General features: G+C 41.1%; 1 protein-coding gene and 1 long non-coding RNA gene across 10 annotated transcripts in view; one reads left to right on the top strand and one right to left on the bottom strand.

The window, feature by feature from the left end:
- The window catches only part of TSNARE1 (t-SNARE domain containing 1), a 460,205-nt gene extending 436,074 nt beyond the window's left edge, over nt 1-24,131 (top strand). For all 9 annotated transcript variants that reach the window (XR_014953137.1, XM_085572620.1, XM_085572617.1 and 6 more), the window contains one exon: nt 13,066-24,131. The gene's annotated coding sequence lies outside the window, so the exon portion shown is untranslated. The remainder of the gene's footprint in view (nt 1-13,065) is intronic.
- Nucleotides 748-13,154, bottom strand: LOC146768497 (uncharacterized). The gene is made up of 3 exons (XR_014953140.1): nt 13,045-13,154; nt 11,013-12,913; nt 748-10,863 (listed from the first exon to the last, which is right to left on the bottom strand). It is a non-coding gene; the product is annotated as an uncharacterized LOC146768497 (long non-coding RNA).

Genomic DNA, 24,131 nt, shown 5'->3' with positions numbered 1-24,131 from the left:
CTGAGCTGCTGCAGGTGCTTAACCCTGGGTGATGCAGTCCCAGAACTGGTGCAGGAATATCAGCAGACAGAATTATCTGCAGTACCACATTGAATGATGCAGCCACTCTGCGTCAGAGCTCCCTAGGATGGGGTCCCTAGCAATCCCCAGAGGGTAAAAACTTGCCACAGGCCTTTTGGGACAAATTAAACTTACCCTGTGAAGTGGAAAACAAATGCATATGGTGAAAGGAATAGTATTTATGGAAATACAGTCAAGGAAAGACAGGAAGGTGAGACAGGCATCACACAGTATTTTGGGTGAGGCAACAAAGTTATGACGTGGCAGCCAGCCAAACAGATTTGGGAAACATTAAACCATTTAACAACCACAATGTAAATGGAATAATAATCCTTTAGCCCTGTGGTGCCTTTGGCTGATAATCTTATTTAGTTAGTGTGTTATTTGTTGAATGCAATTGCTGCAATTAAAACCAGATCACATGGAATCACAGAATGGGTCAGGCTGGAAGGGACCACAGTGGGGTCATCTGGTGACATCTCCCTGCTCCAGCAGGGCCATCCCAGAGCCATGGATTGTGTCCAGAGGGTTCTGGAATATCTCCAGTGAGGGAGACTCCACACCCTCTCTGATCTCTGCTCAGGGCTTGGTCACTGCCCAGGGAAGAAGTTCTGCCTCATGTCCAGGTGGAACTTCCTGGGATCAGTTCCTGCCTGTTCCTCTGGTGCCATTGCTGAGCCCCCCCGAGCAGAGCCCTCCCTGCAGACAGGGACACACAGGGATGAGCTCCCCTCTCAGCTGTCTCTTCTCAAGCTTCAACAGCCCCAGCTCCCCCAGACTTTCCTTATCAGGGATGCTCCAGTCCCAAATCATCTTTACATCCCTTCCCTGGACCTGCTCCAGGAGCTCTGTGCCTCTCTTGTCCTGAGGAGCCCAGAGCTGGACTCAGCACTGCAGATGTGCCTCACCAGGGCTGAGAAGAGGGGCAGGGTCACCTCCCTCAGTCTGCTGGCAATGCTCTTCCTGATGTGTGCCAGGATCCCATTGCTCTTCTTGGCCACAAGATCAGGACCTATTTGAAAGCCAAATGTTTCAATAAATTAGATTTTTTTTCAAATAGGCTTCCCATTTCTAACTTTTCTTGGATTTTTTTTACCCTGTTTCCTCAGCAACATGCTCTGCACTGACTTTCCCTTCTGAGGTCTTCTAGTAATTTTCTGATACAGCCCAAACTTGTTGAGACTGTAATATACAGAGGCACAGGTACAGCAGAGGAAACACGATAAAATCTTCAATCCTACTCCTAAACTCATGCAGGTATTTTTTGGGCCAGCAGACTCTGAAATCAGCAGTGGTATTTCTGCTGCAAGGACAATGCCTCACACGGTAAATCTGCTGTGAGGTGGTTTGTGATCAGCGAGTCTGATTCCAAGGGGTTGGAAACAGCAGAAGCTCCTTCTAGGAAAGAAACAAGACCTCAAGCTGTTTTGAGCAGAAGTGGAAGAGTTCAATAAGAATTCATCGTTTGAACTTTGCCTTTTTCTTTATTCTCTTTCTTTACATTTCCTTTCTTTCTGCCCTTTGTTCCAACCCCAGTAGCTTGCTCCCATCTGTTAAAATATAAAAAGGGCTCCCTCTGCTAGTGCCTATTAAAGTGCCATATGGCTGAGGTATAGCCTGAGGTGCTGAGCATCACAGAGTGCAGCTCTGCAGAATAAAGATTCCTGCACTTGAGGTTTAATTAGGTAAGTGCTTTTTAAGTAGCCTTGCTGTTTCCCCTTAAAATATTTACTGCTCCTCACCAAAGAACAAAGATGAAACTGGTCTAAATCACTGCCTGCCTGAGGTTTCAATGAGTGTTCCCCTCCTTCTCATAATGATTCACTTCTCCTTCATCGTCAGAGTTGGGGATAACAGGTGAAGTGGTCTCCCAAATCTTTGTGATCCCTCCTACTGTGGTGGAATCTTTCCAACTTCATTGCTGCTGCTGCAGACAAGGGTGTGCTCTGGGCTCCACCTGCTGCAGAGGAGGAGGATGGAGTTCTTTATTCCAGATAATTATTCCAGCTGCCTTACAGCTTTATTGAGGGGAAATACAGAGAGGAATCGTGTGCTTTGAGGTGTCACTTTCAGTGATGGGCTGGGGTGTGGTGCTGCTGGAATCTGCCACCTCCAAAGAAGGAATTCCAAACTGGAAACCCAGTGCAGGGAAGGCAAAAAACATCTAAATAAACTCTTGGCAAGGTGCACTTTGAGTTTATTCTGATTGTTCCAGCTACTGCCAGCAGCAGGTGAAGAGCAGTAAATATTATGCATTTGGTTTTTTAGTTTGATTGTTTGGTTGGTTTTTCAGTGTTGCTGCTATTCTTGTTAAGAGGAAAGTTCAGTATCTGAGGGGAAAGGATCTCCACTTGCTTGGTGTGTATGAGGTGAAGGCTTTTTGGTTTTTTGTTTCTGTTAAATATGATGGCAGTAAAAAGCCCTCTGAAAAAGTCCATGGGCAGTCCCAAAATTCATTGCTAAATACTATTGTCTTGGAGATCTTGATTGTGCTGGACAAAGAAGGCTGTGCATCAACTACCAAAATTCTGCTTTTCAAACAACTACAGAGACATAAAGAAAACTCAAAAATCTTTATCCATTCCATGGATACACAGTAACTCCCTGGAATTTCCTGTCTTGTGTTTTGTCTACACTTTTATGTTAAGCGTGTCTAACACCTCAGTCACTGTAGTATCCAAGCTCTGTTAAAATATCTAAACAGATACTGTTTTTTTTTCCTTTGCCTCTTGTTTAATAGACTTGAGCTGTAAAAAGGCTTTTTGAATACCTGAAAGCTTTCTCTGTGTCTACTGGAGCCCTTAAATACTTCATCTCCCCTCTTTTCTCTCTTAAGCCCTTATAGCATTACATGCTAAGGAGTAAATATAATCTTAATCATTTCTGCTCCCAGAAATGGAACCAGAGGCATGATGCAGAATATATAATGTACAGCTGACTCTTTAGTGACTATTCATGATTATCTTCCCTCCCCAACAAACTCCTGTTTCTTTCCAAAAGAAAATGGAGACACTTCTGGAACTCTACATTATCCCTTTAGTGCTGCTCTTCCCAGCAGTGATAATAAGCAGGGACGAGTCAGGGTGCAGCATCCTGATAAATCTGACACAGCTGATTTTGGGAATGTTAGGACACCCAGCCTGGCCAGCACAAAATAATATTTCACCCCTTCACTATCTCCAGCAGTACCCATGAACAGGCACTCAAGGAAGAGTAATAACAAATTATGTGCATAAAACATTCCCCAGGCACTGTCCAAGCTTCTGATTATTTCCTGCTCATGCAGTTCTGACATTGTTTTTTGCTTAGTAACTCAGAGATCTTTCTTTGAAATATTTTCCTATTCTTCCCTTCAACCTGGGTTTTATTTCATTCATTTTTTGGTGAGTATGGCAGGAGAACATACATATTGGAGGATAGGATTGCTTTTCTGTGCACGAAGAACATTATGGGGAAAACAAGATGGGAATTGTATCCATGCAGTAACTAAAGAATTTATAAGGCTTTAATTAGATGGGACCCAGTAAGATCTAACATGAGAGTTGATACTTATTCTTATTTCCAATAATGCTACCCAAGAAAATTAAGATAATCTGGATTCCATATGAAAATGAAAACATTTTGTGTGTACATTTAAAAAAAAGTGAAGGAAGGCAGGCAGGCAGGCAGGAAGGAAGGAAGGAAGGAAGGAAGGAAGGAAGGAAGGAAGGAAGAAAGGAAGGAAGGAGGAAGGAAGGATGTACAAGGCACATTATGAATAAAGGCTTCTTTCTGATACTAGTGGTTTCAAGACTCATTTATCTGGTCACTGAACATTTATTTCTAGAAAAAATATACAAGGCAAACCAAAAAACCTATAAACAGAACAAGGTAGTACAGAAATATTTATTTCAAAATTAGAATATTTAAAAAAAAATAATGATATTACTGTCACTGAAGTTTAGACAACTAAACCTGAACTTGTCACTTGATGTTCCCTTTCAGGCTAATGCATAGATATTTTCTTTTAGCTATTGAATAGATTGGTTAAAGATGAGCCAGACTGTCCTCTCTCCTCTCTAAAGAGAAATGAGGGTGATTTGTGTTGATCTGGAACATTTGAATGAAAGTAATCTCATCCGTAATATTCCATATTGACTAATCTGGAGCAGTAGAAAAGGGAATAAACATTCACTAGGCAGGATATTTCACCCACCTACAGTGGAAGGATGGTGGAAGAGATCAAAAGAAAAGTCAACTCAGCTATTTTTACCTTTATTTATTAACTACCCACTAAGGTCCAAATAAGGAAGTGTCCAAATAATTTACCAAGGTTATCTACAAATATCAGAGTGAAATCCCTGACATATGTGCATTTTCCTGCCATAAGCAGGGATCAACTGCATTAGTTTCCCTGGTGTCTACTAAAATATCTCTTTTCTGATGGGATTAGGGTTTGCATTAATCCAGTACTGACTGCTAGAGTGTAAGCAAATCAAACACGTGAAGCTTCCTTCCATCCTGTGCCTCAGCCCTGGCACCATCTGTAGGAATAACACCAGCATATGCATGTAAAACCAGCATCACCCAGAGTTAACAACAGCTAGAGCCCAGATGGATGAAAAAAATGCATTATATTTACATCTCTAGAATTTATTAGTTATTTTTTAATTAGCTCTCTATGCAGCAATTTATTTCCAGTACTGTTCTTAATGAAAATGATATGAAGTTGCAGTTCTATTTCCAGTGTTAGGAGTTTTGTCCATTCCATCTCTGTCCTCACTGACTAAAACCAGTTTTGTTTCCTTCATAGTTAAATAGCCTTTAAAAAAATTATCTGAGGAAGGTACTTCTTGTGTTTAAATATACATTGCTGCTGCTCTGAAAACACCCATCAGTGCATGAGACAGCAACTCTTGCTATGCAAGTGTTTTTCTTTCTTGTTAGGGAACATTTTCAGCTCTCATTTTCCCTAGTTCTGCACAAACCAAGTTATTCTGCCACCAGCTCCTTTTCTGCAGAACTGGAGCATGCAGTTCCTGCTCCCTTAGCTGGGATAGTTTAATGCCAACCATTTTGTGTGTCTTCTGTGAGCTTTTTAAAGGTTTATTTCCAGTAACACGTGAATGAGAATTTAAGGGTTTCTGTCACCTTTTACAGCTGTGATTTGCTTGCTCTGTAGTTAAAAGCAGCTGCAAGGTGAAAGCCTGGTATTTCCCCGTGGCAGGTTCTCAGGCGTGGTGGAACAGTAACGAGGCACTGGATGGGCACTGGGACATTTGCAGCCTTGGCTGTGTGCTCCAGGGCTTAAGCATCCATCTCCTTGAATCTGTCCTGCAACCAGACACATTTTAACATAAGTCAGCATTTCTTCCTCCTGATACTTAATCCAAGATGAAAGTCAAATGCCAGTAACTCTGCTTGTTCCCAAAAAAAACCCACAAGATTTGCCACACTGGTGCAAATGGATGAGTTGCCAGGTCTGCTATCTAATCTCTCTTAGTGTCTCTGCTGGTCAGTGTTTTATGTCTCTCGGTTTTACATTATCCTGAGTGCTTCCCAGAATAATTCCACATATTCATGAAGCTGCTTTTCTCTCTCCTTCCTCCCTCCACACTGCAGGAGTTGCCAAATGTGAGTCAGGGAGCCCAGTCCTGCTAGGGAAAGGCAGTGCCTACTCAGACCAGAAGAGTTGTGGCCTCTTTCACAGAACCATCTTGCAGCTGAGCAAAGTTACTGCAGCTGAAATTGCAAAGTGAACCCATAGATGAAGAACAGCCAGTGGTACTTTCTTGGTCATTCAGTCACTTAGATTTAGATCGCACATTGCTGGAAATTTTAACCACCTTGTGAAGGCAACAAAGTAAAGTTGTAGCCGTCCTCTGTAACTCGAGCCTCACTCTTCCGAGTTTCAGTCCTCAGAAAAAGATTCTTTCAGATAAATGTATTTATTTTGTTATTGAGATGCTGTGAAGGAAACCCCAAATTACAAGGATGTTTTATTTGACAAATAGAATCATGGAATTGTTGTGGTTTCACAACACCTCTAAGGTCATTGAGTTCAACTGTTCTACCACCACCACCAAGTTCACCACTGAACCAAGTCCTCAGGTGCAGATCCACACTTTTTTTTTCCACTTCCAGGGATGGTGACTCTACCACTTCCATGGGCAGCTGTTCCATCACTTTACAGCCATTTCCTTGAAAGAAATCATCTTAATATCAGCTCTAAATCTTCTCTGGCACATCATGAGACCATTTCCTCTTCTCCTGTCTTTTGTTACCTGGGAGAAGAGACTGACACCCACCTCACTATTACTTCCTTTCAGGTAGTTGTAGAAAGCAATAAGGTCACCCCACAGCCTCCTTTTCCTCCAGGCTAAACAGGGTGACAACGCTTCTACAAGGCTGGTAATATTAAGAGAAAATGAGTACACATTTTTTTGGAGCATCTCCTGTGACTTGTGACCATGAGAAAAAGCAAGGCATTATTATTATGTGAGTTTGATTATTTCTCTTTCCTGACTTGTTATAGGGATGAAGTTTGTGCTTCAGGTAGCTCCTGAGGTTTGCTGTCAGAACCTTCTGGGACAACTTGGTAGAACCCAAATTTTAAACCTCACACAACCTAAAAAATACATTCAGGGCTTATATCAACTGTATCACTCAAAAAAAAAAAAAAAAAGAAAAAGAAAGTTGCTGGAGGTTGAAAAGGAATTTTTTTTCTTGGATTAAACATTGTCATGTTAAAGAACTATGCAATGACTTTTCAATCACACCGATCTCTGCCACACACAGCGGGCTATGAGAGAAAAAATGAGGTCAGCTCACTCATAAATAGATTTTCCCCTTGTTTTAATGTGATAAGACAATGCTGCTGAGATTTGCTCTTCACTTGCCATTTAATCAGAGCTGAGTTTGCAATGTCATTACCCGATGTTTCACATATTCAACACCAGGTAATTTAAAAATCTTTATGCAAATGGCCCTGCTACATCTATAACAGCATTTGTTTTTAACAGGTTGGGCAAAATTACTCTAATTCATTACGTGTCACCTCCCAGGCTCTGGGCATTCCACCTTTGTGAAATGAATTTTCTCATGATCCCTGAAGTTCAGATAGCAATATTCTCTTCTGAAATGTGTTATCACCCATTGTATGCCTTGCCTTGCCATTATTATGTTACCTTATGCAGTTTTGCCTCCCAGGTGCAAATTCTGCACTGCTGCAGACCTTCTTTACATGTTTATATGAGTACCAGCTGCCTGTTTCTTAAAAGCTTTGCCATGTGTTGTGCATTGTTAAGACAAATCTTTAGGGGTCAGACAGAAATTCATAGGGTAAATTTCTACTGGGCACAGGACTAACCATGAAGATGGAAAAAATTGGGGATTTCTTTTAGTGATTCCCAAAGAACTGACTTGGATAACCAACACCTTTCTTGGACCCCCCAAAAAGTGCCTGGATTGTGGGCTTGCGATTTGTTGCTGAGGTTTTGTTTTGTTCCCAGTATCATCTAATTCTGTGATTTAGGGTTAACCATACTCTCCACAAAACACGCCTATGCTCTTGTGGTGGTCCCTGACAGGTACCCATGAACTTGCATTAATATCTTTATCTAAAACTCCCATTTTAACAATGAGCTGCAGCTGCCAAATTTGAAGAGCTTCATATCAGGGACAAAAATACTCTAGATTTCCAAAGGACCTGGATTTCTACTGGGCCATCTTTCCAAACAGAAAAAAAAATTATTTCAGTGAAGTTGAATCAAAGGTGGCTTCTGGGAACCATTAATGCAATTAAGAGAATGCACAGGGGAAATAAAAGTGTAAGTGAATATTAAGCCATATTGCATGGGGTATATCATCACCCTGCCATCTCTTTTTTTTTTTTTCTGACAAGACTCCTGGATTATTAGGCCTGTCCTATTTTAAGAAGCTGCAGTTAGAACTCCAGTATAAGCAGAAATGACCAGTGTGGCTAAATAACAACAGCAGCTTTCCTGCTGTGGGCAGTCATGCACTGAAGAAATTCTGTAATGAAAAGTGGAGATCATTTACTTCCCTAGAAAATAAGTGGGAAGGATTCTTTAAAGAGATGAACTTTAACTGATGAAACTACAGTCTTTACTGAAGGCAAAATCTCATCATCTTGTACTACACTTGAAAAAAGGCCCAGCTAAAGGCCTGGAAGGTTTTCAGTGTCTGAAATGTAATTCTGAGACTAATCTGCTATCTGATTAACTTCAAAGAGGCAGGCAGCACCACAGGTTTTCTTAATATTGTGACCTTTTTCCTTCTTCCTTGTCTTTTTTTTCTTTTCTGTCCTGAAAATACATCATTAAAATTTATGCATTAAAAAAAGCCCATTTTGAAACCTTTATCAAAGTGATCAGAAAGGGTTTTCAGGGGCCATTCCCTGCCACCACAGATGGAAGAGATTAATTTCAAATGAGTTAAGCCATGAACTGCACCCCAACTGCAGAGAAAGGTTATCTGACTTAAGATAAATTTGATGTTGATGTTCAGAGCTGGTGATCTGGTTGAATCCTAAACACAGAAGCAAACTATATTTATCATATTGTCAGGAAATGAAAATCAGAATATTAGCAGCTACAAGGAACTAGAGCCAGAAAAATGTAAACAACCATAGATTTTCTGCTTTCCCTTTAATACTCTCTTAGGGGTTTCAGAAATAGAAAATTTAGATCCTCGTGTTACAAGATGCTGTCTCCACTATCAGCCTCACAGATAAATTTAGGTTCTACAGTCACATCATGAATGATGTCACAGGATTTCAGCTCTGTGGTATTTGGAAGCTACTTTGCAATGTACATTTGAAACTATAAAGCATGCAACAGTTTCAGAAGAAAGCAGATAAAGTGTGTTGTGACATGGATTTAATTAGTGTAAATTTGCATATGGGAAGGTTTCAGTTTAAAAACATCAAAAGACAGTAGTGCCTTGGAAACAGGTTCACCAGAACACTCAAAATAAAAATCAAAATAAGAGAAAACAAAACTGAATTAAAGAAAAAATGGCAAAATCAAATCAAGGGCTTAACATTCCCTTTCTGTGTGCTGCAATTCAAGATACCTGTGCTAAGGGTCCAGCACTGGCACAGGCTCCCTCCCTGCCTGAGTTTGACATGTTGGGAAGGAGCCTTTAAATAACTCTGAAGAGCTGTTTTCATGTCCGTGTTTTCAGTGCTCACCACCAAAATCCATCTGTTCATTCCACGACTTTGCAGAGCAGCTGCAAGACCTTTCCTATGGGCCTGATGCAAGGCTGGGTAAAGTCAGTGAGAGTGTTTGCTTGGACTTTAATGAGATTTGGGTCATCTCCTTTCACTGAGGCAGAGTTCCACTTGGTAATTTCATGGGCCACCTTCAGTCATCTCAATCAGCTTCTAATGATTGTCATTGTTTCACACTTTTAAAGAAGCATTCAACCACCCCAAAGCTCTGCACATGTAATGGTCAGCCACTGTTAATAATAGACTGTGATTTATCTGGGTGAGCCTTCTCCAACAGAGAAGTTCATTGAGATTTGTATCTATGAGAAAATCTTAAATCCATATAAATTTACAAGTGTCAAAGGTTGTATTATCACCGCTTATTTACACAGTGTGATACACACCCTCGTATTTGCTCAGACAGACATCTCACTTGATTTGAAACAACAGCAGGTAGGGACAAATTATTATTTATTACTCTGAATAATTTATCTTCCCATGAGACACCTCTTTAATTCACAGCCAGAACAGCCTAGACTGAGTAAACGAGGAGAATCTACACTGTAAACCTCAAAGAGGGGACAGATTCTTCTCTGAGCTGAGGAGGGCTGGAGGGTGGATCCTTACCTCAGGTTCTTGTTGCAGCTTTGAGCTACCACACGGCTGGAGCAGCTCTTTACACTCTGATTTCACAGTTCTCATTAAAGAGATCTGTCAGCTTGCAGAAGCATAATTTTAGCACCCTGATAGCAGCAGGGTCCTTTTTTAATTTGCCCTTTCTCTTTATGCGTGGAGGAAAAAAAAAAAAAAAGATAAATATATCAGTTTCCTTTTAACGATTATGAAAATAATCACAGAAATATAGACAGAAAAAGGCTCAAGTCAGGCACATTCATACTGGTAAAGTTCCCAAGACATTAAAGAAAACCTAGGGTCTATTCCAGCATAATTTTAATTTATTTATTTGTAAAGATTGTGATTTAATTTTCTATTTGTATAGCAAGTAAGACAAGACTGTATAGACTGTGAGCAAAAGTGCTGAACTCAGCATAACTATTACTACTCAAAAAGTAAAAAACCATCTTTAATCAAAACCTGAGAGTATGACAGAACTCAAATTATCTCTCAGTAACTCCAGTTAATTTTTATCCTCAAGCAAACCTGAAACATACATGAAGTCCTTTGGGTTTCTGGCCCAGAATATATTTTAGCCAGTTTGTGCCTGGAGAATCTCTCTTGCTGCACTCCAAACCAGTAGATTACCTACTCTCATTCAAATGGGTTTTGCATTTTAAATATTTTAATTTAAATAAATATTTTCCATGCCTTAAAATCAAAATTCAGAATCCCCAGTAGCTGCAGAGCCTGCTGAGAGCAATGGTCTTTGCTGGACATAGGATTTGGCTTTGTGTCCAACCCGTGGTGCTCTTCATCCCAGTGCTTGGAAAATTCTGTCCAAGCTCCTGGGGATCTGTCTGTGTTCCTTTTCTCCTGGACATTGGTTTGTGTGTGCCTGCACGGGAGTTCTCTGACACGTGAGGAGAGGCTGAGAGAGCTGGGATTGCAGCTCAGAAGACAATGATCACAACCTGAAAAATATGAAATTTTTTCTGAGCATAGGAAAACACTTTTTTTTTCTTAATATAAGATTGACCAAATGGGGAAATGGGTGGCTGAAAGTTGTGGAGCCTCCAGCATTGGAGCTATTCAAAATGCAACTGGACACAGCCCTGCTCACCCTGCTTCATCTCCAGAATCTCTGTGAAATTCTGTGTTTCTCTAACTGGAAAAAGTGGTCCATGTTGTTGACTGGCACCTGCAGAAATATGATAGGATTCTAAAATGCTGTAAAATGGTTTGGGCTGGAAGAGACCTTCCAGGTTCACCTTAGAGCCTTTCCACTTTAAAAAGTATTGTGAACTATTAAATAAACAGAGAAGTGAGGATAGTTCCCAAGTGGAAGGAAAAGTTAAATGATGAGTGGTGTCCATCCCGTTCCCAGAGTTTTTCACTTGTGTGAGTGACTTGAGCAACTCCTCTTGTGACTTTAAAAGGACTTTGGCTGCTGAATTTGTGCAGCTAAATTTAGATGGCAACAGTGAACCTTTCTGCATTTGAGAAAGTCATCCTGAAGATCCCTTTGCAGTTAATGTGAGTCAATACCAGCCGGTGAAATTTAGGTCAATATGGAGTTGATTACTTTATTCAAATGATCCCCACCCTAAAAACCCAAAAAATCTTTGGTTGTATTGATTAGATCTGTAATTACTGTAATAGGAGCCTGGAGCCTGGGAGTCATTCTAATCAGATGGAGGTGCTTAGACCTTAAATTAGCTGGGATGAATGTCATCTTCAGAAGGGTACCCTTCCATTAGGGTGTTTCTATTGCCTCTTTGAAGTGTTTATGTGAATACAATGCAGGAGCTCTTATCTCTGCTTTGTATCTGCAGCACAGCACATAATGGACATCTGGTTTCAAAAATATTATCTGAACAATCTTATAATGAGCGGTTTAAAAATTAGCATAAATGAAAATATGCTTGTGTCTGTATTTGGCTGCTTTGTGTCTGATCATAATACCTTGTTGGTTTGCAGTAAAACATAATTAAAACAGTGTTTCTGAGGCTTTCACCTGTATTAAAAAGAACTAGGAAAAAAAAAAAGTTATTATCAGTTATGTGTTCAGTAGTAATAATGACAAACAAGTTTTTCATTCCTTTTCTCACCCTGGATAACAAGTTTAACTAGATTTTCTTAGACTGGATGTGTACACAAACATAGTCACCAAGGAAGCAGAGGTAGAATAAACACAAACACTACAAAAGCCTGCTGATATATTTCATAGTGATGCTTCCTACAAGCACTCGGGGCTGTTTCATAGGTGTTGAGTGCAAAAATACAATCTGTGTAACCTCAGAAGTGCAAAGTGCTGATCTTGGAGGTGCTATCCTGCTGCTGATGTCTTTCTTAAGAAGTTCCTTTTACAGTAATTGGAGAGAAACAGACTCTTTGATCAAAAATTGCCTTTTTTTAATCCATTATCTTGTCTGCATGAATAGTGTAAACATTTTATGGTTTAGATCTACATGTTTTTGATCTCTAATTAGACATCTACAAGTTATAATGAGTTGTTCCTAGTCAGAGGAAGTGCCTAAGGTTTTCATTTTTTCATGGCATGGAAAAATGGGAAAAAATACAATTTCTCAGCTATATTCTGTCCAGCAAAGTGCACCAGTGTCATGATCTGCCTTCTATTCTTTGTCTATTTTGCAAAAAAGTATATTTTTTAAACTAAATGCACTTTTCTCTAGGTATGACATCTCTTAGCATTGAAAAGAACAAAAATTTACTCTTTTCCTTGCTATAGCAGGTTAAATGTATTTTCTTGATGAATCTGTCTTTTTCTGTATTTTCAGTCTCAGAACCACAGAACCATGGAAAAAGTTTGGGTTGGAAGGACCTTAAATATTATCTCATTCCAACCTCTCTGCCATGGGCAGGGAACCTTGCCCTAGACCAGGTTATTCACAGCCCCTTCCAACCTGGTTATTGAACATCTCCAGGGATGAGGAGTCCACAGCCTTTGTGGGTAATCTGTCCCAGTCTTCTCATCCCTTCCACTTCCACAATTACCTTAGCCTGGAATCAGTAAAAAACATTTTCCTGAGCTTAATCTGCTTTGTTGTTGTCTGTGCCTGTTGGGGGCAGGCACCCTTGCACCAGTGACACCTCTGCACTAGAAATTCTCTGGGGATCCTGTGAATACTCACCAGCTGTTCTTGGTTTTACAGAGCCCGTGGTCACCTGGGAAGTGGAATGGATTCTCAAAGCATTGCACACTCAGCCCCCACGTCCGTGTCTGCATTTATGATCACGTCATATTAAACCTGCTATAGCCAACAAGCACTAATTGTGTGAAAGAAAAGTTAAGTTTTATACTGTGTGTTGGTATCATTGTGAATAATTTTGCCTGTTTTCCCCCCTCTTCATCGTAGGCATGTTTTACCTTATGTTATAGATTTTAATTATGCCCCCTTGTATCTGGGGAATTCTATTTCTTTGCCTCCACATTTGCTATACAATGTGCTGTAAGATAAGTAGCTGTTAATTCATCTCTATTGTTTGTGTTTTTAACATGCTCCTGATCTCCAATTCTGCTCATTTAAAACTGTAAAAGTCAAGATGTTTGTCTGGTTCTTTTTTTTTTTTCTTTGTTACTGTTTTTGTATGTTTAAAAATTAATTTAGCTCAGATTCCCCTACTGTGCACTGCTGCTTTAGAATTTGCTCTGCTGGATCTGAGCTAAGCACTTCCACAATTTCATGTGCCATTTACAACACATCAATTAGATGCTTATTTGATCCCACTGTATGCACAGAACACCATATTTATTCATGAGAAACATCACTGAAAGAGCAGGATAAATAAACAAACTATTATATTACAATTTTTCGGCGGCCTTTAAAAAAAAACCAAGTAAGATATCTCATGAAAAATGCCAAATCTTGCTTTAGACTTCATTTAATAGGTTTCAATGCAACCAACATTTGTGATTTTGTTCCATTTTCATCCATAATGTGTTCTCTTTATAACATGATTGAAAGTGCCATTTAAATTCATCTTTAAATGTGTCATGTATTATAAATGCAATTTTCCTCCAGTAAATAAAGCATTTCAAAAATTGTTTTAATTAAAATGCCATAGGAATTACTGAAGATAATTTAACAAAATTTTATATTTTTTACTCTTTGGGAGAAACAAAATTTTAACAAAACTATTTCATACCAGGAAAAGAAAAAAAGAATAGGAAAAAAATGTTACCTCTATATGTTATGGGTTTTGGGTACTGCAAAGTTTTAGAAAATAATAACAAATATTAAACTGGATTATTACCTGCACTGATATCAGTTACATGCTCCCTTTCCAAAGAGCTGACACAGTCTTTCATCAGTAAAGGCTGAGCACAGGAAATGCTCAGAGAAATCTTGCAGGTTCTTAAGCTCACTCAGGGTCAGAACTGTGAAACTTCTTAAATCAGCACAGTCAGGTTTGGAGAAGGAACACAAGTGACAGTTTCTGGTGGCTTGTCTTTAAATATGTAAAATCTACCTAACTGGATTGGTACATGTTACATTAGATATTCATTAATTGCTATTAAGAAAAGCTAATGAATAGAGTGACACTCTTCTTCTCCTTCTCCAGCCACGCTTCGTGCTGGCATGAAATTAGAAATTATGACACTTACAGCTTTACCTTACTACAGAGAGTTTACTTCTGAAATAGAACTCCTCTCCACCACAAACTGCAGACTGCCTCCATCAGCACACTTGGCAAATCCTGCAGAGATGAAAATAATTTTCATCTAGTTAGTGAGAGCTGAAATGAACCCAGCTCATAGCTGATTGCAAGCAAATATTTTGAGAGCTTCGAGCTGCATTTGAACAAGGGATCCAGGACAAACAATCCTTGCCCAGTCACTAATCCCATTCATTAGGAGCTCAGTGATTACCTCATTAGTATGATTGAGCTTTCCCTGGGCCAGCTCACACAGCAGATCATTTGGCATTGATGACCTGGGTAAAAGATTTTCTCTGCTGAAACTACAGAGGTTGCCTGACTTCAGTCAAGGAGGAAATCCTTTGGCAACCAAGATGGGCTGTTGTGTATTATAGACTTGGTTATAATGGTAAACTTCATTAAAAAAAACCAAACAATTTGTGAAGTCATTATAAAACAGTATATTCATGCTAAATCATAGAATTAGCAAATGGTTTGGTTTGTCAGGACCCTTCAAGGACTGTGTAGTCCAAGTCCCTGCCACAGGGATCTTCCTCTAAACCAGGTTGCTCCAAGCCCTTTCCCAGCCTGGCTTTGAACTCTTCCAGGGATGGGGCAGCCAGAGCTTCTCTGGGCAACCTGTGCCAGGGCCTCCCCACCCTCACTATAAATAATTTGTTCCTTATTTCTAATCTAAATCTCCCCGCTCTCAGTTTGAAACCATTACCTCTTGTCCTGTCACTACATGCCCTGGTGAAAAGAATATATGTCTTTCTTATAAGCTCCCTTCATATTCTGAGATGGTGCAATGAGGTCTGTGCAGAGCCTTCTCCTCCCCAGGCTGAGCAGTGGGACACAGCAGCAGTCAGGAGAGCAGAGAATGTGTGAGAGGAGCAGCTCTGCAGACAGACAGGTCAGTGCAAGAGGGGCAGGAGCTGCTCCAGGTTCCCCTGCAGCCCGGGGTGCAGCCCCGGTGAGGCAGCCGAGCTCCTGCAGCTCTTGGGGGTCCACAGGCTCCTGGCAGGACCTGTGACCCCGTGGAGAGAGGAGCCCACGCTGGAGCAGCTTTGATTGTCCCTACAAGCACCCCCGAAGGGCTCAGGCTGTTCCTGAAGGACTGCCCCCCATGGAAGGGACCACGCTGGAGCAGTTTGTGAAGAAGTGCAGCCCATGGGAAGGACTCACACTGGAGAAGTTCCTGGCAAACTGCCTCATGTGGAAGGGACCCCACACTGGAACAGGGGAGGAATGTGAGGAGTCCTCCTCCTGAGGAAGAAGGATCAGCAAAGATGGGTGAGGAAGTGACTGCACGCCCCATTCCCTGTCCCTCTGCCCCGCTGAGGGGGAGCAGACTGAGGAGAGAAGTCAAACTCAGGGAGAAGAGGGGAGTGGGGGGAAGGTGTTTAAACATTTGCATTTATTCTCATCATCTTGCTTTGATTTCATTGCTAACAGATTAAAATAATTTTCCCAAGTGTTTTGCCCATGGCAGTAACTGCTGAGTGGTCTCACCTGATGGGGTGCAGGGCTTTGCTCTTGTTCAGCTTCACACAGTTCACATTTCCCAGGCTGTCAAAGTCCCCCTGCCCAGCATCCTTTCCTTCTAGTGTATCAGCTTCACAAACCTGCAGAAGGCTGCACTCAGTCCTGATGTCTGTGTCATTTATAATGATATTAAATCATGCTGGCTCCAAATGGACAGATTGTTACCAATCCCCATTTGGACAATGAGCCATTGTCTCCAACTGCAAGTGAAGATTTATTTTCTATTTCTTTAGTCACTTCATGGGAATATTTTCCTTTGCCCTCCTCATGGAAAATAGAATATCTAAAAATGCCATTAAGCAGCTGGTTTTGTTACTGATGCTTTGGGAGAAAATACAGGCACGGTTTCTTCTTTACAATATCTCAGGCAGAGAAACAGAGCTCAAAGGTTTCCAACAGCAGGCAGTTCCATTTAGCATATCCTGCAAACCACCATGGTGTAGAGGGTTAATTGGTAACAAATAGGTGAGAATGGGATATGACAGGGGAAAATTCTAATAAAACTTCTTTGCAAAGGCATTATGAGGAGTGAGAGCATGCTGGCAATAGTGGAAGAGAAGTTAAAAAAGATCCTGACAAAATCAATTAAAAAGAGGCACATCAGAGGCATGGTGAGCTAAGTACCCAGCCAATTATTAAGTTGTCAGGTCCTCTTAGTCAGGAGTGGAATAGGAAACAGTTTTTTTCTCTAGTGCCTTAAGGATAAATGTGAACATCAGAAAAGAAACCTGCTTGGGTGCCTTATGCTGCTGCTGACAAGCCATGCAGGAGACAGGGAAATTTCTCAGATATGGGGCCTTTAAAAATGCCAAAGCTGAGTCCACAAAAGGACACAGATCTCAAAACTGATAGTGTTGCACATACCATCAACTCTTCAACAATTTCTTGACTTTTTCTCCCCTTTTATGACATGTGAAAAATTGTACTGTATATACAATTCCAAGAGTCAGACTTTGATGAACCTTGTAGGTCACTTCCAACTCAGGATATTCTGTGATTCTGTGAAATGTGCTGTGCTGGGAAAACAGCTGCCTGAACTAAGCAAGAGGAAGCCTTGAGGGACCTTCTTTGCCTTCATCAGCACAAGGTAGGACATGAGGACAATTCTACTGCTTCATCACTCAGTATTCTGTCTCCAGCACTGGCAAAAACTAGTAAATAGGAGACAGAAGAAGTACCTTCAATCTTTTCTCCCTAATAATCTCACAGTCTTCAATCCTATTTTTTTCCCATTGAGGGGATTTCCAGGTGATGGTGTGGCTTGAAAACAAGTTTCAAAGATCTACTGCCAACAGGGAAAAAAAAAGAAATCTTCGAAATCCCAGGGTTTGTTTATTTTTTTTTCTCATTTAATTTGGCTCCTACTACTGTAATTTCATATCAATTTCTTCCTTCCATTGACAAAAGGTGTTGACAGTCTGTCTCAATACAGCCTTTCCACCACATCATAATTTCATAGCCTGTTAAATAAAGGATATAAACCCCAAAGAGCAAAGATTTAGAATAGATATTAGGAAGAAATTATTTATTATTAGGATGGTGAGACCCTGACACAAGCTGCCCAGAGAAGCTGTGGCTGCCCCATCCCTGGAAGTGTCCCAATGCCAGGTTGGAGTAATCTGGTCTAGTGGAAGATGTCCCTGCCCATAGTAGGGGATTGGAACAAGATGATCTTCAAGGTCACTTCCAACCCAAACCACTTTCTGATTCTATGATATGCTGACTTTTAGACAGCCCCAGCTGAAAGGAGTTCAGGCTTTATCCTAAGCTGTTTTGTGTTGTCAGGGGACCTGATATCTCCTGTGCATGCTGCATTTTGGTCCAAAGCCAACTGAACTTATTGGACATATCAAGCATTTTATTTTTCTCTTTCACCTATTTTGGTAATTTCTTAGGCAAAAAAACATAGAAATCCACAAAACTGAAAATGCAGTGATTGACACATTCTACACTTTAGCGTTCTGCGCCTCTAAGAGAGGATGGAGCAAAAAGGAAGAACGACGGAGCAGGTCAGCAGATCACTCTCTAACAACTTATTAATCTGCACTTCTGTCAGTCCAAGGGGACTTGAAACACTGGAAGTGGCTGCAATTCATCCATTAATAGTTTAAGTGCATTAACCCACATAATGAGGTGCAGGCTCTTCCAAGGCAGCAGCCCAGAGCATATTAATGATCCCTCACATGGAGTCTGGGCTGAGCTTCTCATGTGCTCACTCATTACAGGCTTCCACACTGTGAAACTGAGCTGAACCTAATTAGACCACAAAGAAATATGGTTATAATTGGTCTGGGGCAGCTCAGTAATACGTAATGAGGAAGTTTAATTAGCTTCTTCTTTGTTCTACTGGTTCTAGAATTTATCGTTTGCTTTGGATATTGGGCCAACTCCACCTCACCTTGCCATGGGAAGCAGGTGAATAAAAAGATGATGATGATGATTAGTAATTTGGTTGTTGGTTATACACAGCAATGGCAGAAATTACTGAGTTTCACAATAAAAGATGGGGATTCCTGATCCTTGGATGCTGTCAGTAATGGGAGTATCAGATTTAAGAGTATCAGATAGCATTTAAAAAATGTCACTGTTGCTTTGTAATCTTTGTTTCAGTGTAATGGAGTTATAACCAATGCCAAGATCTCTAACCATCATAGCTAGGCATTCCAGATATATGTAGAAATTAAATTAGGACCTACCACCAAGGTGAACATATTTTTGGTTTATATAAACAGAGCAAGGAAGGTCATGTAGTGAGGTTTCAGGAAAAAAATGTGTAGGAAAGTGAATATCTAAAAAACATATTCTATTAGTTCTATTAGGAATTCCTTCCTTCCTTCCTTCCTTCCTTCCTTCCTTCCTTCCTTCCTTCCTTCCTTCCTCCCTTCCTCCCTTCCTCCCTTCCTCCCTCCCTCCCTCCCTCTCTCCCTCCCTCTCTCCCTCCCTCTCTCCCTCCCTCCCATCCATCCATCCATCCCAGCCATCCATCCATCCATGACATTCTTCTGCCCCTGAAGTGTAATATTTGAAGATTCAGAAGTAAACACTGTTACAAATTAATTCTCTCTTCCAGTGAGGGACTCTAACCAAACACCTGGGGAAATTCCTCAACATCCCATCTTGAAATCACTTTTAGAAAATGTTTTGCTTGAATTTTCAATGTCCTATTACAACTTCTACCTGGCTGCTTTGCTCCCTGTGACAGCCTATCACAATCTCTTTGTGCTCAGGAATCACAAGACTACAGTAGGATGTAGTGAATCATCCCCGTGCTAAGTCTCCTTTTTATTTCAAGGGGGAAAAGCCAAAAAATTCATGACAGGTGTAGCTGGAGCATCATTTTCCATCCTTTGTTCACACAGCTTGTAGATATGAATGAAAGGCTCTGTAGCAGGTACTCACTGGATAAACTTGGGCGTTCTGTGGGTCACCACTACCATTGCACTGTGTGTCTCAGGAGGTGACACAGCTTAGACACGCTACAGGTGTTGGAGTTCAGGACATCCCTCTGGCTGCCCTGGCTGTCTTGAGACCCTGGCAGGTCAAAAACAGCTGTGGCTTTGATTTTAGCCTGTGGAAAAAACTGTCAGTTTTGTATGAGGAATTACAAGCCAGAAGGGTTTTAGTAGTGTGATATTTGAACTAACACAGGGTGGAAAAGTAGAATTTTGGGATTTTTAGGATATAATTCAGGGGGTCAAGATAGGGGAGTTTGGGTGTGTCCTAGCCTTCTTTTCCTTCTTCTTGTCCTCCATGTCTTGTTGTGATGGTGACACTTTTCTATTGGTTTAAGGTAGAGATTCACAGTCTAACATAGTTGATAGGTATCGGTGCAGAAATTGTAAACAGACTATATGTAACTTTTGATATAAAAGGAAAACACCGCCCGAGAGGGCAGGGAAGACTGCCAGAGCTTTCTTTCTAGTCAGAGCTTGGCAGGTCAGAGAAAGAATGTTTAGATAAGAAAAAATAAACCACCTTGAAAGTGCAATCAGAGGCATTCCAAACTCCTTCTTTGGCTGCGTCGGGCTAGGAAGCAAAGACTCTTTATGATCTCAACCACCAGAAATCCATATACAGGGTCTGGATGTGTTTGTGTACCTGCAGAGGTGCTTCCATGCTGAGTGCAGTGACATGCCTGCAGGACTTGAACTCTGGAGGAGAAAGGAAGTACCTGTAGAGGCAACCAAAGAGCCCAGGGGACTCTGGCTGGTGCTGGCTGCAAAACATGAAAGCAGGATCAAAGAATCATGGAATGGTTTGGGCTGGAAGGGATCTTAAAGGTCATCTAGTTCCAAGCCCTCTGCCATGCACAGGGACACCTGCCACTATCCCAGGTCACTTAGAGTCTCATCCAGCCTGGTGCTGAACACTTCCAGGGATGGGGCAGCCACAGCTTCTCTGGGCAATCTGTGCCAGGGCCTCACCACCCTCACCATAAAGAATTTCTTCCTAATATCTAAAACCTAATCTTCAGTTTAAGAATATCATCCCCCATCCTCACTATTCACACCCTTGTGAAAAGTCCTTCTCCAGATCTCTTGTATCCCCTTCAGGCACTGGAAGGGGTTCTTGGGTCTCCCCAGAGCCTTTTCTTCTCCAGGCTGAACAACCCCAGCTCTCCCAGCCTGGATCCATAGTAGAGGTGTTCCAGCCCTGGGATCAACATAGTGTCCTTCTCTGGACCCATTCCAATATTTTTTCTTGTATTGGGGGCCTGAGGTTTGGCCACAGTACTGCAGGAGGGGTCTCACAACAGCAGAGTTCACTTGAAAGAGACCCCAGGAGTGATTGCTGCCAACCTCTGTCTGTGGCACTAACCTTGTTGTATCCATCTTGCTGTCACACTAGATAAAGAAACAAAACAAAGCAAAAAATTATTTCATGGAGAATGTTGATGCACCAGAACAGCTCCTGGAATTCCTGACCACCAGGCAGTTAGCACAAGGCAGTGCTGACAGCAGCAGGAAGGAAAACACCAGGCAGGTCTGGGATGTCCTCTGCCTTTTGTTTTCTGGCTTCATGATTCCCCTGGGGCGTTTCTGACATACTCAGCAGCAACACCAAATGCTGGGAAGCCTGTGCCAGGATCCTCCAGTCCTGCACATTCCGAGCACAGACTCAGCAATTCTTCAATCTGCAGGATGGCTTTAGTGTTCGTTTTCTTTACAGGTAAGTTGGATTCACTGCTGAGCCCAGATTTACCTTATCTTACTTTAAGCATTTAAAAATGAGCACAGCCACTTTCAGCTCCTATTACAGTCAGTGGAAAAAGATCTTGGGATAGTCTCTACTACCCTCTGGAGATTCTTATGTTTCCCAAGGGCTGCTGTGCTCAAAATTTAGAGCATCGGTTAGGTAGGGTGAGTCTAGACTGATTTTCCCTTCACAAAGCTCCAAGATAAAAACACTCTCTGGTGGGCTATAAAGTTCCATCAGGGCTGCTTCTTCCTACTTTTCCAAATCCCATATTGATCTTTCCTGTGCTTTTAAGTGTTACTAACCTTCTGAGCCTGCATCTTCATTTGACATAAGACCAAATAAAATACTCCACAGAGGTAGGCAGGCAGGCGAGAAGAAGTCAACCTTTATAAATGCCCTGAAATATTTAAGGTCCCCAAAGGAAAAAATGCAAGCACAGTGCAAAGACTGAAAAAAAGACTCTCCATTCCCTAAATTCATTGGAGGATTCATCAATGGTTTTATACTTTATATATTACTAAAATCAGAAAACTTTGTTGTGAAGAACTTCACTGTAGATGTCACCTGACAAATTATATCTGTGGGTTATGGTCACAAAACTCTGGCACTAGATAGTGTGAAAGGATTTATTAGGATGACTCAGAGAAAGAAGTTAGGGTGGAAATTGAACACTAGCTGGAGACAATCGAAATTATATGGATTTATAGACAAAATGTAAAGAAAAAACAGCTTTTCATGTTTGAGTCAAGATAGGCAGGAGTGGAAACTGTTACTAATTCTTCAGTTAGTGTGTTTTGTTCCTCTAAGTAAGGTGGATTCCAGATATGATTAATTCCATGTTGGATCCATAACTATAGAATTCAGTTTCTGATCTTTGATCTTACTGAGAAATGCCATCAAATAGTCTGTGCTTTAAAACATAAACAGGATGTATTATGCTATCCTGGCAGTCAGCCACCCCTCTTCCATGATCAACAACTTCTATGAAGTGTCCATGGGCTAAAAATCATCAATATTTCTTTTGTGTTAGAAGATGAAGAGCAACCAGGAAAGGAAAGATCACTTCACTTTTGTCAGCTTATTACATGATGTGAATATTTCTGCCTTTTTCCAGCTACTAAATTCATCGAGGTTTGCCCTCTACTGAAAGGTGGAGGCAATTTCCAAAGACTAAGGGACAAGAGACAAGCACTGAGAAGCCAAATTGACATCCTAGTATGTTATTTTTCTTTTCTTTACTTAATCACTGCCTGTACATGAGCTTGATTTTGTCTGCTTTACTGATGAGCAGTGTAGATGGAGATTTCCCTTCCTTTTTACTGGTGTGGGGAAATGGAAGTTTGTAATTGAATCAGAAAGTTCATTGTTCTGTCAGCTGTGGGAAAAAAATATCTGTGAGGTGACCTCAAAAGGCAGAATACTTGCCTGGCATGTCTGGGATCCTCACTCTCATTTCCAACCCTTAAAGCATCAAAAGTGTGGTAGAATTTCAGGGGAAGAATGTGAAGATGATGTCAGGCCTCCAAGAGACACTAGCTAAAGAAAAGAAGAGGAAAGATAAAGGGAGGTGATGAGTTGAGAAGACAATCCTGTGATGTCTGGAGTATTGAGGAGGTTTGAAAAGATTAAAAAAGCCACATTTCCCCCTTCCACCACTCTGCCCACAGCACTGAAATCTTTTCCCTCTTCACAGCCTCCCATGGATTTCTCCCAGACTCATGATAGTATAAATAGTGGTTTGATCTGTGCAAGCAAGAACACAGATATTTGTTTTGGAGCAGAGCTTTCTCCTTACACGTGGCCAAGAGAGACAATCCTGGCATTGCCTTCTGAGCTCATGAATTCCCTCCTTGATCAGGAGTAAAGGCTTGCTGCTGCTCTGTGCATTGTTTGGTTTGGACTCGGACTATGTTGACAGTAAAGGATTTAAGGATTGTATTTAACGTCCCAATAAAACACTTTACAAGTAAAGGAACAAATTATTATTAAGAAGTACTAAAAAATAAACTGGTCTCCTGCTCTCAGCAGTCCCTCTTACATATTATTAAACATAGCTTTTCACCAAAAGAAGAGTGATCTTTTACAATTTTTGCCCCATACACAAAGATGTGGCATTATAAGATATAGTTTGCCTCCCAGGACCCAAAGGCCCTGAAGTTCACATTATTGTTCCTCTCAGTTTCAGCAATCTTTGATTCATATCCTGATTTGCTGCTCACTTGACCACACTCCCTTTCCGTACTTTTTACCACATGGAAACTTCCACATTCCTCTCCAGAAAATTACTTCTGTCTCTGCAGAACCCCTTGAGATATGGCAGGCACTAAAAGCAAGAACTGGAGCTAAGAATAGAAAAGCAAGATGATAATCATGACAATAAAACCTCCCAGATCACCAGTCAGAGCAAACATTTCCATAGGCCTTTGGAGAGTTAATGTTCCCCAACCACAACTCAGTTTTCAGTTCCATGGGGGTGGGAGAACAGCCCCTTGCTGGTTTCTGTCACAGCCAATAAGTGTAATAGGAACAAATATGAGCCAGGGGAGCTGGCTGGGCCATGTCAGAAGGTCTGAAGGGATGATTGCAGCTCAGGTAAAACCCCTGGAGTGGAACAGGAGAAGGAGAGGTAATTTGGAGGGTGAGCCACAAAAGCCTCAGCAGGGCTGGGAAAAGCTTTCAGTGTTTATTCCATGATCACACAATCACTACTCATATGTAATGAAGACTTGCTTTGTCTTATCAACTCCATTGCTGGTTTCACCTCGCTGTTTTTTGCATTATTTGTAATCAAAGCTATGCTACAAACGTTTTATAAAATAAAGTTTTTAAAAGAACA

The sequence above is a fragment of the Lonchura striata genome, chromosome 2, assembly GCF_050655825.1.
Source record: "Lonchura striata isolate lonStrDom1 chromosome 2, ASM5065582v1, whole genome shotgun sequence".
Classification (NCBI taxonomy): Eukaryota; Metazoa; Chordata; class Aves; order Passeriformes; family Estrildidae; genus Lonchura; species Lonchura striata.
The sequence above is the reverse complement of the archived record's forward strand: the minus strand, read 5'-3'. Positions and strand labels throughout refer to the sequence as shown.